This window comes from Arachis ipaensis, chromosome B3 (assembly GCF_059453495.1).
Source record: "Arachis ipaensis isolate K30076 ecotype BB chromosome B3, ASM5945349v1, whole genome shotgun sequence".
NCBI lineage: Eukaryota > Viridiplantae > Streptophyta > Magnoliopsida > Fabales > Fabaceae > Arachis > Arachis ipaensis.
In genome coordinates, this window is record NC_142438.1 from 56,081,589 (window position 1) to 56,095,926 (window position 14,338).

Sequence of the window (14,338 nt, forward strand, 5' to 3'; positions counted from 1 at the left end):
AATCGATTAATAACTATTTTAGAGTTAATCTAATTAACACTAGATTAAAAAAAACAAACAATGCATAACATATTACTTTTTTATTAATCAAATTGTTATAATTCAAATCAATTTTAAAAAAATAATTTAACATTATAATTTCAATCTTATCACGTGCATGGCACGGGTAATTATACTTGTTCTATTATATAAAAATTAGATTTCTGTACTTAATGATGGAGCTGACGTGATATGTTTCTGAGAGTATTTCCCGATTTATTTCTTTTAATTCTGTAAAATAAATCAATTATAACTAATTAATGATATCAATTAATTAATTTGATTAAACATTCAAATCTCACAATTTATTATAATTTATATAAATTGATTAATTATAATTAATTATATCAATTAATTAATTAAGTTAATTATATTAATGATTCGATTTGATTTGATTGGAGTATCAAATTACTTTAGTAAATAATAAATATGATAACGAAATACATGAATTAATTTAATTAGTTTATTTTTTTTCAATGACATCTATTTATACGAAATCATAATGTGTTTTCTACTCATTCGTTCTCTTTTCTCTCTTTTTTCTTTCTCTCTCTTTCTCTGATCTCTTGTGTTTAGGACTTTAGGGTACAATTTTTGTAATTTATTTCTTTTATCACTACTTATACATTTCATTTTTTTTATATTTTTTAAAGTTTTTTGTCTATTTTAGTTGCTCATCATTAGGTGCATATTTTTTCTCTTCGAGCTTTTGATTAACAAAAGAGATGTATCTTTTTTACGATATTTTTAAATAATCTTACTATAATTTTATTTTGTAATATTCTCTTTTTATCATGTATGCTTCATGTGTTTAAGGAATTGACTTAAAGTTATAATATGATATATAAAATTATAGTATGATTTACATTATGCTGAAATATTTGGACATTATCGTATACATATTTTTGAATTTGTCCATTAAGTTCAATCCTATAGGATCTTGAAAATTATGTAATTATGTAATTATTTATTTTTCATATAATTATTGTATTGATCATTTACATTAATGAGACTATTTTTGTTATTAATATTTATAAATATACTATTATCTGTATAATTAATTGAATCATCTTATTCGTTTAAGTTTAATTCTATTGAATTAATTATTCGAAGTGTCATCGCTATTTCTATTTTTAAAGGTTTTTTTCTAATATTATTTAATAATTATAATAACATGATGATAGTTAAAAAAAGACAGAACAAAAATTTTTTAATGTGAAAATAGGGTAAAAAAATAAATTTATTTAATATAAAAATAGGGCAAAAAGAATAATATATGTTTCTTTTTTATAGATAATTATTGTAAGGCATCAAAAACTCTAACAATTATTAAAAATAAATGATAGTTATAAAAACAATGCCAATTTAAATGATATACAAATAAACCATGTCAAACATAACGTACAACTTAAAAAAGTTACTTATGAAAAAATATAGTTTATAACATTTATTTTTTTACTATATATATATATATATGCAATTTTACTTTTTTTTATAAAATTCTACTTGTGATGCTAATTCTTCTAATGATGTGAATGCTGATAATTATATTTTTACTTTTTTATATAATCGATATATTATTAATAATGAATAATAATTAACCTCTCATATTTTTAATCAAAGTATTTGGATGATAGTTTTTATTTGTTGATGTTAATGGTTGATTGTTTTTTTTTTTAAATAAAATGCATTATAATTTTAGGTTATTTCATAATTAACAATAATGCTTGATTATTTCTTTAAAATAAATGATATTATGATTTTAGGTTATTTTATAATATATAATTAATGTTCATAATACTAAATTACTCTAAGTTTTCTATTTTCTATGGTTAGTAGTTAATCCCAAATTGAAAAGATTATGTTGAATTATTGAATAGTTCACAAGTATAATTGAGGTAATTAATTTAGTTTATTTGTTTATTAATATATTTGATCGAAAGCATGAATGATAAATAAGACAAGAAAATAATTAAAAAAAATTTAGTAATTACTAAAATAAATAAAAAAAAAGTTATAGGGTATTATTTTATTTAAATTATTAATAATTAAAAAAAATAGAAGATCGGTAATTATTTTAAATAGACATTGAATTCAGTTTTATGGTACTAATTTATTGGAATTGTTAATAAAGTTTTTTAATTTTTAAATTTATATCTATTCAATTTATGTATTTTATTTTATTTTATTTTATTTTACTTTAACAAAAAATTAAAATGTGTCTTTTTAATTATTTTTTTAAAAAGTATAGTGAAATGAGTTATATTAATTATAATTAATTATCTATAATTAAATTAATTAATTGTGTTAATTTTTAAGATAAATAACACATAATAAATGTGTAAAATTAATTATAATAAGTTAATAATTAATAAATAAATAATATTGAACCAAATCAAATATAGTAATTATTTTTATTAACTAATTAAGTATTTTTTTAATGGCTCTGCTGTGTCCTTAGAACATAGGCTAAAAACATTACAAAAAAAATATTTTATAAAAATTATTAAAAAATAAATATTTTTAAAATGTATCCTTAAGAGACAAGTTAGTTAAATTATTTTTTAATTTAATGTATTTAATTCATTCAACTGTATTAATTATAACTAATTAATTATATTTAATTTGATTTTATTAAAATAAATAATATTCCATCATTTAATATTTTATTTGATTCATTAAATTACATCAATCATAACTAATCAAATATTTAATTTAATTAGAATAGATATTAAATTATTTAAAATTTTGTTTGATTCATTAACCACATAAATATTAAATGATTTAATAATAATATATAAGGCAATGAAATAAATGAATTCATTTAATTTAATTTATTATCTTATTAATATATAATAATAATAATAATAATAATAATAATAATAATAATAATAATAATAATAATAATAATAATAATAATAATAATAAAACGAGTATTAATTATTGAGAAGGTAACGAGTTTATACTATATATTAATCAATTGATATTTAAATAAATTATTTAAACTAATCACATATATTTTTTAATTGTTCTCTTATTAGTACGGTCTAGTAAATAAAATGGGTATTAATTATTCTAGTGAATGAATATTTATTATTTTTAAATGAATTCATTTAAAAATGTTGAAGGATTCCAATTCTATATGCATGCCACGATTTTAGTTGTTATTAATGTATATATACTCCTATATTATATATTCTATGATTTCTATATTCTCAGATAATATTTTCAAAATTTTTTTAGTTTAATTTATTATTTTTAGTCATAAGAATTTATTGTTTTTAGTCATTATTTTTAGACATCAATTCAATTTTTTATTTAATAATTCAACAACATATTTTAATTATATATAATTAGAATGTGCTTTCTATCCCTTTTTTCTCTCTATTTTATGCTTCGAGTGTAATGTTTGTAATTTTTTTATTTTTGTTTTTTCTATCTTAATTTTGCTAATTTTTTTTATAATTTTGTTTTATATCAATTATTTTTTTATGTATTTTGATTAATATAATTATTTTATTTAAAGAAATTTTAAATTTTTTTATAATATTTTTATAAAAGTTGATTAATAGGTTCTTCTTCAAAAAAATTTTCTTGAAATTTGTTTAATGAGATCGTATTTTAATTTTCTCTTTTATCTTTTATATTCATTGATTATATTAATCTTCTATTACAATACATTTTTTATTTATTCCACACATTATTTGTTTTACCTTCTTTTACTTCTTTTAATTGTTCTCTTTATTTTATTTTTAATTTTTAATTTTATTTTTACTCCTCATATATAAATTTATTATAATTCATCACATGCATGTTCTTTTTGAACTTAAGTGATTTTTTTAGGTTATATTTTACCATTGATGCTCTATGTTATTTAGTGTGTTTATTTTTTATTTTTTAGTTATCTATAAATATATTTATAAAAAATATGATTTTATTTTGTCCAGTATTTACTATCGCGTTTAGTAGATAAATAACAAAATTTTTATTTATTGTTACATTAATTGAGTTTGAAGATTTTGTTTCTACTTTTATACATTTGTTTATATTGTATGATTTGTATTTGTGTTAGTGACATCACGATTCATACATTTTAATATTTGTGTAACAAATCTTTTAATTATTTTTACAAGTATATACAAAAGTTAGGTATATTTACAATAGATTTTATAATCAAACTAAAAATAATTCTAATTATCTTTTTTTTTAATTTTAAATATTATTTACTATCTTAATGAAAAAGTGAATAATAATAATCACTCACATAATTAAAATAGATCATCCTAATATATATATATGACACTACATATATCAAAGATTATTATACGTGATTAATTATTTCTTTATTTTTCTAAAGATAATTTATATATAAATTAACTAATCTTTATAACATACGATCTATTGCATAATTTTTCTCCTCTTAATATGGATAAATTGATGAATTTAATATATAAAATATAATTTATATTATTTAATATACGAAATAAGTAACTTAAACCACTATCTAAGACAATAAATATAATAGTACAAATGCCTACGTATTTATTAGTATTAAAAAATATACAAATAATATAAACACGATTTTTTTTGTAGAAAAACAATAATAAAGATTATTAATTAAGTTAATTACATAATAAAAAAGTATGAATAATTTTTTAAATAATAATAAAAAATAAGATTACTATTTTTATATACTACAAAGTTTATAAAAAAAAATTAGACAATAAATCAATTCTCAATAAATTATACATTAGCTCTATTATAAAAATTAAATTATATGTTAGATATTATTATTTGTGTACTAATATATATTATCGATTATTAAGTTATAATTTCTAACTTAATTTTTGGTAATTAAAATTTAAATGATTGAAATTATTAAATGTTGAATATTTTGCAGCTAACAAATTTACTTTTTATTATTAAAATTTAAAAAAAGTGAGTTGTTAATCAATTCTGAATTCAAATTTAAATTTAAATTTGTGTAAGAAAATATTTTGAATTTTTTTTACTAACCAGAATTAATTTTGAAATAAAAAATTATTTTGTACATCATATTATAAGAAAGTGTAGTCATTCGTTTTTTTCTTTAATGGTAATTATTATCAAATAAAATGATATAAAAATGGAAAATTTTTTTACCAATCTAGGAATAATAATTCATTTTTCAATATAATAAATTATATATTGAGTAACAAAAGTTATTATAGTTTCTTTTTACACAAACTAATATATTCAATGACGGTGTTTTGGTAATATTACCAAGAAATATTAATCAATCTAATAGCTTTTGTAATGACATAAGTTTATAAATTTAGAAGCTTAAAAATTATGTCATAAAATATAAAATTTTAACTGGTAACAACGTTGATCATATTGTTTGACTTCCTGAATGAATATGACACTAGTAAATAAAATTGTCAGAACTAAATTTCAACAAAGATAAATCTTCATAGGTATTGCTATCATCAATGAGAATTATTCTACTTTCAAAACAAATACTATTTTCTTTCACTGTATTTTCCAACTCGACAGGTCGAAAACTAATCCTCGACGGATTGAAGCTCCATTTATTAAGGCTCTACTGCTAGTCAATGAGTTGTTACATACACAAGGCGTGGTTCGAAACTTTAATACTTACTTAGATAGACGGGTGAGATGACCACTCAACCAATCCAAATCAATTAAAACAAATACTAATTATTTTTAATATTTTTAACATTAAAAATATTAAACTTTGATTTTAATTATAATTTTGTAAAATATATAGAGATAATTATTATATATATTTTTTGTTTAATCTCTTTTAATAAAAAAATTTATATATTTTTATTAATTATCCCGTACAGTGTGTACAGAAACATACACTAGTTAATAGGGGCAAAGCTACATACATAAAAAGGGGGTAATGGCCCCTTAATTTTAATTTTTTACGTAATATTATATGTAAATTTCAATTTAGCCCCCCTTAAAATTTTATTTTAGTCTTATTTTATTGTGTAAATATTTTTAGCCTCTTCTAATATTTCACCTAACTCCACCCCCGCTAGTTAATCATTTAAAAATTTGAAAACTAACTAACTAATTAATAAACAAATATCAAAATTTTAAGTGATTACTCCCAAAATTTCAAGAGCAACTAGAATTTTACGTACTGTGATGTAAACACACATACATACACACAAAAGCAACGTATTGTTAGAAGCCATCATTAAACATCATTTGTATTTTTCACAAAACAAACAATTCAAACAATCAATCAAGCTTAGCTATTTTATTGTGCACTCTTTTATTGTTCAGCAATTTCCAACAAACAAAGAATTGAGAATGTGTTATTAGATAATATTCTCTTATTTTTGTCCTACAAATTTATCTTTAAAAAATTAAATCTAACATAAAATTTTAAAAAGAATTAAATATAATTAAAGAAGATCAACATCATCTTCAAACTACGATAACAAACTGCACAAACAACCCACAAAAACAACTTCGAACACTCCAAAATATTTAGTCCAAAGATGCTCCAAGCTAATCCCAAAAGCAAATAAACCTAATTTCAATATATAATTAACTTCATTAACCAAAATAATCAAATTTAACATAATTTGGAAATTAGATTAACCTAATCAACTAACAAACCCAACTAACTACGTTTCCCTAAAATAATTTGACCCAATATATCTAATTACCCTAACTAACTATCTAACTAATTACCTTAGATACACCTAACAAGCCCTAAATTCTCAAGTAAATTTCTCAATTTGACAAATAAATTATCTACAATCATATTTAACCAAACTTAATGGAAGTTAATCAAATCTGTTCGTATGCTCGGATGTTCGGAGTGTCGGGTCGGGTTGTGACTGGAGTAGAGACGTGAAGGGGTCAGGACCTGAGCATGAACTGGGACGAGGGCGCCTAGCTATGACGTTGACTGGACGGCGGGTAGGGGCCACCTGCAAGGACTTCGACGCTCAAATCAGTATCCATACAAAAAAGGCGACTAATTAGGGTAAGGTGGATGACATACCTGTGGGGATGGGTAGGTCCCTCCCCATTTATACTCTGTACCTGGGTGGGCCCCTTGTGATCAGGTCCACCTTCCTGGAAGCTTCTATTAGCTGTCCAAGTCCCTCGTGGAAGGGAGAGGTGACGCACAAGTCGCCTCTTGGCTCGGGTCGGCGAACCCGTCGGATCAGGAACTTGTGACTAGACCCGGAATATTAGTGGGATCGGACAGAACAGTGGCCCCAATGTGCCAACCGTGAGGATTGAAGTTCGTAGTTGGCATGTTCAATCTACTCACACTTGCTTCGGTAGGATCTTCTTGGGCCCGGGAGTCCGTTGGTGGAGTTCGTACCTTCAACGCGCGAACTGCCCCCGTCTGTTGCCTGGGGCGTCGCTTTGGTTCCTGTGTCGAGCATTTAATGCTCATTATGGCTGATTTGAAAGTTGGGAGAAAAGCCCATTTTACTCCTGACTTTTCGCACTCTCATCTGATAGTTACTATTCTGCATCCCCCCTTTTGTTCCTTATTCTCTCATGCTTCTTCCACCTCACTCTCTTCATTGTTGATTCTCTCATTCACCTCTCTCATGATTCCCTTATCTGTCCGCTGCAAGTCCTACTGCATTCACTTGGGATTCATCCTTCTTCCTTTTTTAATTTATTGGTGAGTCTCATCCGCCTTCATCTTTTTACTGTAGATCATTATTCTGTTTTTAGTTTTGCTACTGTTAGTACGTACCTTTTTTGTTGTTTTTGACTGTTCTTACCTGAGTTAAGCACGTCGTTGTTAGGTAGATTATAGGGGGTTACCATTAGGTGTCTAATTCTTGATTTTAGGCCTCTAATCGACCATGGATTAGTGTAGAATAGAGACGTAGTAGATCGCAGCCTTAATTTCAATTTCCTCCGATTTTCTGACCTATAGCTTCAGCTTTTCGACTTGTCGAGTTTAACTTAAGTGGTGCCTCCACTGTAGGTGTGGCGCAGCGTCCTACTCCGAGGGTCGTTGTAGATCGTTATCTTTAGGCCACATCCAATGTCAAAGACACAACTTCCAAGATATCCCTGGAGGAGCTCCAGGAATTTCGAAACGCCGACTTTCTGTGTGGGGGTGGCCCCAAAGAGGCCAATTATGAGGTGTTCATTCCTGGAGATCGAAAACGCATCTGCCAAATAAATATGGACACTCCTCAGGTTGCCGATTGGATGTGGGTGTACAAGCCCATGTTCACCAACTTGGGAGTTTGGCTCCCTTTCACCCCTTTTGTCATTTATCTTTTGAACCGGTGCGATGTGACGCCCTCGCAGTTGCACCCGAATAGCTGGGCCTCCATCCGTTGCTTCGAGATGGTGTGCGATGATTTGGATCTCCCGGCTTCCGTAGAATTTTTTCTCTACCTTTTCATCCTGACCAACCCTTCAAAAGGAAGGGAAACATAAGAAAGAATATTTGTCGTTTCGATCCATGCATGGTCGACGGATCTTCGGATTGTTCGAGAATACGTTCCATGGCTTCAAGGAAAAAAATTTCATAGTATGGCCTGCCGAAGGTCGGCACCCCTTATGGCTCACCCTATAGGGGGAGCATCGCATACCGACTTATTGGAGTTTTGATGCCAGGGCAAACTACTTAATAAAAACAAATTATGAAGGGTTAAGTCAGAGAAATCGGAACATCGCCTACATACTGTTGGCCATTTTTAATGGAAATAACCTCAACCCTCACCTATTGATGGGTAATTGTGAAACTGGTAGGAGCCACGTAGGTAAGCAGCCGCGCTATTTTGTTTTCATGGTCTCATTTTCTTCCGACTTGTACACTTTACATAATTTGTAGTCCGTAATAATTGGTTTTGCTTTTCTTTCAGTATCCATGGCTGCCAGGCAGGTTGGTCTCCCTGATCTAATGGCCCAGTTCATTTCATGAAATAGCGGCGACAGTTCTGAGACTCCTTCTGCCGAGGTCCTGCCTTCTCCCGCCGTTGAAGTCCAGTCCCATCCTGCTACCGAGAAAGTTCCTGGCTCTAGTGCCGGTGTCAGCAACCAAGTTAAAAACATTGAGGATTACACTGGTCCTGAGCTAACCATCTTCGAAAATCCCAAGAAAAGAAAAGTACCTCCAGCCTGGAAGGAACACTTATCGTGATGGAAAGGAACTTCGACGCTGGGAGGTTTATCGACTCTCAGCTTTTACTGGGCACCGAGGACTTTTTCCATGACGGGGACCTAGCCTCCCAGGCAAAGTGGGTCTACCGTTGCCTGCTCCGTGCCACCACCATCACAAGGAAAGATGAACCTGTGCTGGGGCACTAAATGGTAAGCTCCAAGCGGCTTCGCGGGACATCGATAGTCTAAAGCTGAGGCGGAGAATAAGTTGGTAGAAACTGAGGAAAAGCTAAAAGTCACCGATGGGATGGTGGCTCGTCTCTCCGATCGGGAGCTCACCCTGGAAAGCCAACTCGGTGCCGCTTTATCCTTTAGGTCGGGTGAAAGCAGTGGAGTCCAAGGCGGCTGAACTGGAGAAGAAGTTGGCAGACGTCGTTGCATCGGCGGACACCGCTAAGCTTGAGGTGACCAACCTTAAGAAGAAGAACAAGGAAACTATCAAGAATGCACGAGAGGCGATAGGAGGTACCGAGGAAGTGATTAAAGCCCAAATCAAATTACTGTCGCCTGACTTCGACACCTCGGCGATTAGAGCCTTCAAGACCATCAAGGATGGCAAGATCGTTGACATCCCGAGGAAGTAACCTTGTATTTCTGCTTGTATCAAATGAACTTTGTATTCTCCTTTTGTTGGGCCAACATGGTGCCTTGTTTTGTAACGTTTTCTTATCGCTTTGTTGGTATGACGCTAATTACATAATTGATTTTAGGCCGAAGTGGTGCCTTTATCGTTAAACCATTTTCATTCGTGGAATGTCTTGGTTACTTTTATCGTTGCTTCTGCTTGGCTCTTAAGTCATAAGCCGTAATGTGTTGGGCATTCATTAACCGTGTTCACATTGGCCTCTGGAGTGATTATTCCCGGTTGTAGTTAGATCGGTGGTTTCAACCCAATGCTTGATAGAGCTCAATAGGACCCCTTACCGTATCCTCATGTTGAAGTTTGGGGAAAAAATTCCTTACTAACGTTAATGAAAATGCTTATGCATTTATATGAAAAATATTTATTTGCAGTAATGATTAAGTAAAAAGAAAATGGCAATCGAAAAGGAAATAACAAATGGACAGTAGAACTAAAAAGGAGCAGCATATTGTAGATAGGGCTAAAATGGAAAGAAAAAACTGCTAAGCCGGCAGGTTGCTCCTTATGAGTAGAACCTCTTCAGGTTTGCTACGTTCAACGTCCTCAGGATGTTGCTACCATCCAACCTCTCCAACGTGTAGGCGACCTTTCCGATGACTTCTTTCACTCTGTACGGGCCTTTCCAATTAGTCGCCAGCTTGCCTTCTCCTGGGGTCGGTATCCCGATATTGTTGCGCCGTAAGACCGAGTCACCTTCCTCAAAACTCCTGCTAAGCACTTTCCCATTATATCGAAGCGCCATTCAATGCTTTAGTGCGATTTCTGACAAATGGGCCATCTTCCTCATCTCATCGATCAAGTCTTTCTCGACTGCTTCTTCACCACCGCCAAGGAGTAGCCTCAGGCTTGGTTCCCCAATTTCTACGGGAATGATCGTGTCGACTCCATATGTAAGTCGAAAAGGCGTTTTCTCGGGGGACGTTTGTGGCGTTGTCCTATAAGACCATAAGACCGAAGCTAGCTCGTCTGCCCAGGAGCCCTTTTTTGGTCAAGTCGCTTTTTCAATCCTTTGAGCATGATCTTGTTGGCTGCTTCTACCTGACCATTACTCTGTGGATGCTCTACTAAAGAAAATTTCTGCTTGATCCTCAAACCAGACAGGAACTTGCCAAATTTCTTGTCTGCAAACTACGTCATGTTATCCGAGACCACAGCCTCCAGAATTCCAAACCTGAATATTACCTGCCTCCACATGAACTTCTAGCAATTTGCAAAGATATACTGGCCAATGACTCTGCTTCTACCCATTTGGTGTAGTAATTAATAGCCACTATTAAATATTAACCTTGCCCAAGACCTATCAGGAACGGGCCCAAGAGATCGACCCCCCCATTGTGAGAAAGGTCGGGATGCTAGCATTGAGATTAACTCTCCTACTGGGGCATTGTAGAAGTTAGCATTTCTTGGCATTTTCTACATTTTCTCACGAATTATTGTGCCTTCAACATCATTGAAGGCCAATAATATCCTTCTCTAACGAGTTTTCTTGCGAATGCCTTTCCTCCGATGTGGTGGCCGCAGCACCCCTCATGGACTTTGCTCAGGACGTAGTCCATTTGGTCGGGGCGTAGTCATTTCAGCAGAGGTTTGTTGAGCCCCCGTTTATACAGTTGTCCGTGTATGATCACATACTTGGTTGCCTCATTTCTTATCACTTTAGATTCCTTCTCGTCTTCAGGGAGTTTCCCTCCTTCTAGGAAACGATGAATTGGGTCAATCCACGAGGGAGGGTTCCTGACTTGGGTCACGAATAGGGTTACCGATGGCTTCTTTACTAACCCTTGAATCAGGGATCAGTTCTCTGCGCTGGGTTTCGTGCTTGTTAGCTTTGACAGGAGGTCAGCTCTGGCGTTTCTCTCCCTAGGTAAATGTTGAACCGTTATTTCTTCAAAACCTTCACATAAATTTTTCACTTTCTCCAGGTACTTTTGCAGCAAGGAATCCCTGGCTTGGTAAGTTCCGTTGACCTGGGAAGTCACGATTTGAGAATCACTGTTGACTTCAATCCTTGATGTGCTGACCTCTTTAGCTAATGTCAGGTCCCTATCAAGGCTTCGTACTTCGCCTGGTTGTTGGAAACTAAGAATTCAAATTTGACTGATTGCTCATAAATCATTCCTTCTGAGCTTTCAAAATTATTCCTGCTCCCCCGAATGCCTAGTTGGAGGCTCCGTCAGCATGGAGCTTCCACCATGTCTCCGAGTTCCCGGGGGAATCTCCCGTCACTTCTACCAGAAAGTCTGCAATTGCCAAGGCCTTGATCAAGTGTCTAGGCTCGTAATGTAGGTCGAACTGAGATAATTCTATCGCCCACCTTATCATGCGGCCCGCAAGGTTAGGTTTTTGCAGAACTTGACAAATGGCTTGGTCGGTTCTTAGCGTGATTGGGTGCCCTTAGAAGTACTGCCTTAACCTTCGAGATGAGATTAATAAAGCATAGGCCAGTTTCTCCAACTTGGTGTATCTCAACTCCGCCCTTTGGAGCACCTTGCTAACACCGGTTGCTGGGTCTTGTCTCCTTCCCGGTGAGGACAGCTACCACGACTTGCTCCGTTATGGCCAAATATAAGAAAAAGGTCTCCCCCCGTTTCAGCTTCCCAAGGACAGGGGGTTCTAATAGGATTCTCTTGAAATGGTTGAACGCTTCCTCACAAGCCGGGGTCCACTCAAAGGTTATTCCCTTTTTCATCAAATTGAAGAAAGGGAGTGCCTTTGCAGCTGAGGTCCCGAGGAAATGAGACAAGGCCGTGAGCCTTCTAGCTAATCTCTGCACATCTTTGTCACATCCTGGACTTGTCATCTGAAGGACGGCTTCACACTTGTCTGGGTTGGCCTTCACCCCCCTTTGTGTAATCATGAAGCCCAGGAACTTCCCATCTTCCATGGCGAATGCGCACTTGAGGGGGTTGAGTCTCATATTGTGTCTTTGGAGTGAACTGAAGATGGCCTCGAGGTCGTCGACTAGATTTCCTGGGTCTACTGTCTTGACCAGGACATCATCGATGTATACCTCAACCAATTTGCCGATTAGATAACCGATTTGCCGATTAGATCCTTGAAAACCTTATTCATCAGCCTTTGGTAAGTAGCTCCTGCATTCTTCAGCCCGAATGGCATGACCCTATAACAATAGGTTCCATTTAGCATTATGAATGTCATTTTTTCTTCATCAGGACGGTGCATCGGTATCTGGTTATATTCGGAGTATACGTCCATGAAGCTTAGAAACCAGTACCCCGCTGCGGTATCTACTAGGGCATCGATATTCAGGAGGGGGAAGGAGTCTTTTGAACACGCTTTATTAAGATCCGAGTAGTTGACGCATATTCTCCACTTTCCATTGGCCTTCCTAACGAGAACCACATTAGACAGCCACGTCGAGTACTCTAACTCCCTTAAGAATCCTACTTCTAATAGGCCGGCCATCTGCTTGGCCACCTCGTTAGCCCTTTTCTGCAACATCTTCCTTCGTCGCTGTGCCACTGGCTTAGCGTCTGGCTTCACGGCAAGTCAGTGGGACATGAACTCTGGATCTACTCCCGATAAATCAGCCAGGGCACATGCGAACAAGTCGTCGTTTGCCCTGATGGCCTCTATGAAGTGCTCCTTTAACTCGTGGGGGAGGTTTCGATTCACGAAAGTGAACTTGTCCTTCATGTCTTCTACTCGAAACTTCTCTAAGTCCCCCTGAGGTTCTGGCCTCCGCTTGTCATCTACCCTTGCATCTAAGTCAGCCAAAAAGACCCCAGACGCCTCTTTTGATTTCTTCCTCAACGAGAGACTGGCATTGTCGCAAGCGACTGCCGTTTCTAAATCTCCTCTGATGGAACCAACAATTTCATCGTCTGACACGAACTTCATCGTCAGAAACTTTGTGTATATGACAGCTGAGAATTCATTGATGGTCTTCCTTCCTAGGATAACATTATAGGCTGTGGAATCCCATCAGAACAACAAATTTGGCCATCACTGACCTCTTGTACTCCCCGATTTCCATGCGAATTGGGAGGGTAATTAACCCGTTGGGTTTTATGTAATTATCACCCAGACTGACGACCTCATGCTGGTGGACTTTGAGGTCGGCTTCTTTGAGCCCCAAGGCGTCAAACACATTTCTAAACATGATATTGGAATCAGCTTCAGTATCAACGAGGATCCGTTTGACTAGGCCCGTTCCGATCATTGCCGTTATCACCATGGGTGGGTTTTCAGGGAGATCGTGGCACCATTGATCTTCCGGGCCAAAGGATATCTTGGGAGATTCTTTGGACTGGGCCCTAGAATTTCCCGATGAAACGGCTAGAATTTTAGAGTCCTTTCTTACTGTTGACTTCGATTTTGGAGGTGCATCACACCCTACTACGATGTTAATGACTACTGTAGGGGCATTGTCTGGGTTCTCGGTGGGGCCTTGCCTTGGCTTTACAGCACTGCTGCGGTCCTCTTCGAATCATTCACGTTCCTTCCTTCTCGGTTTCCTTA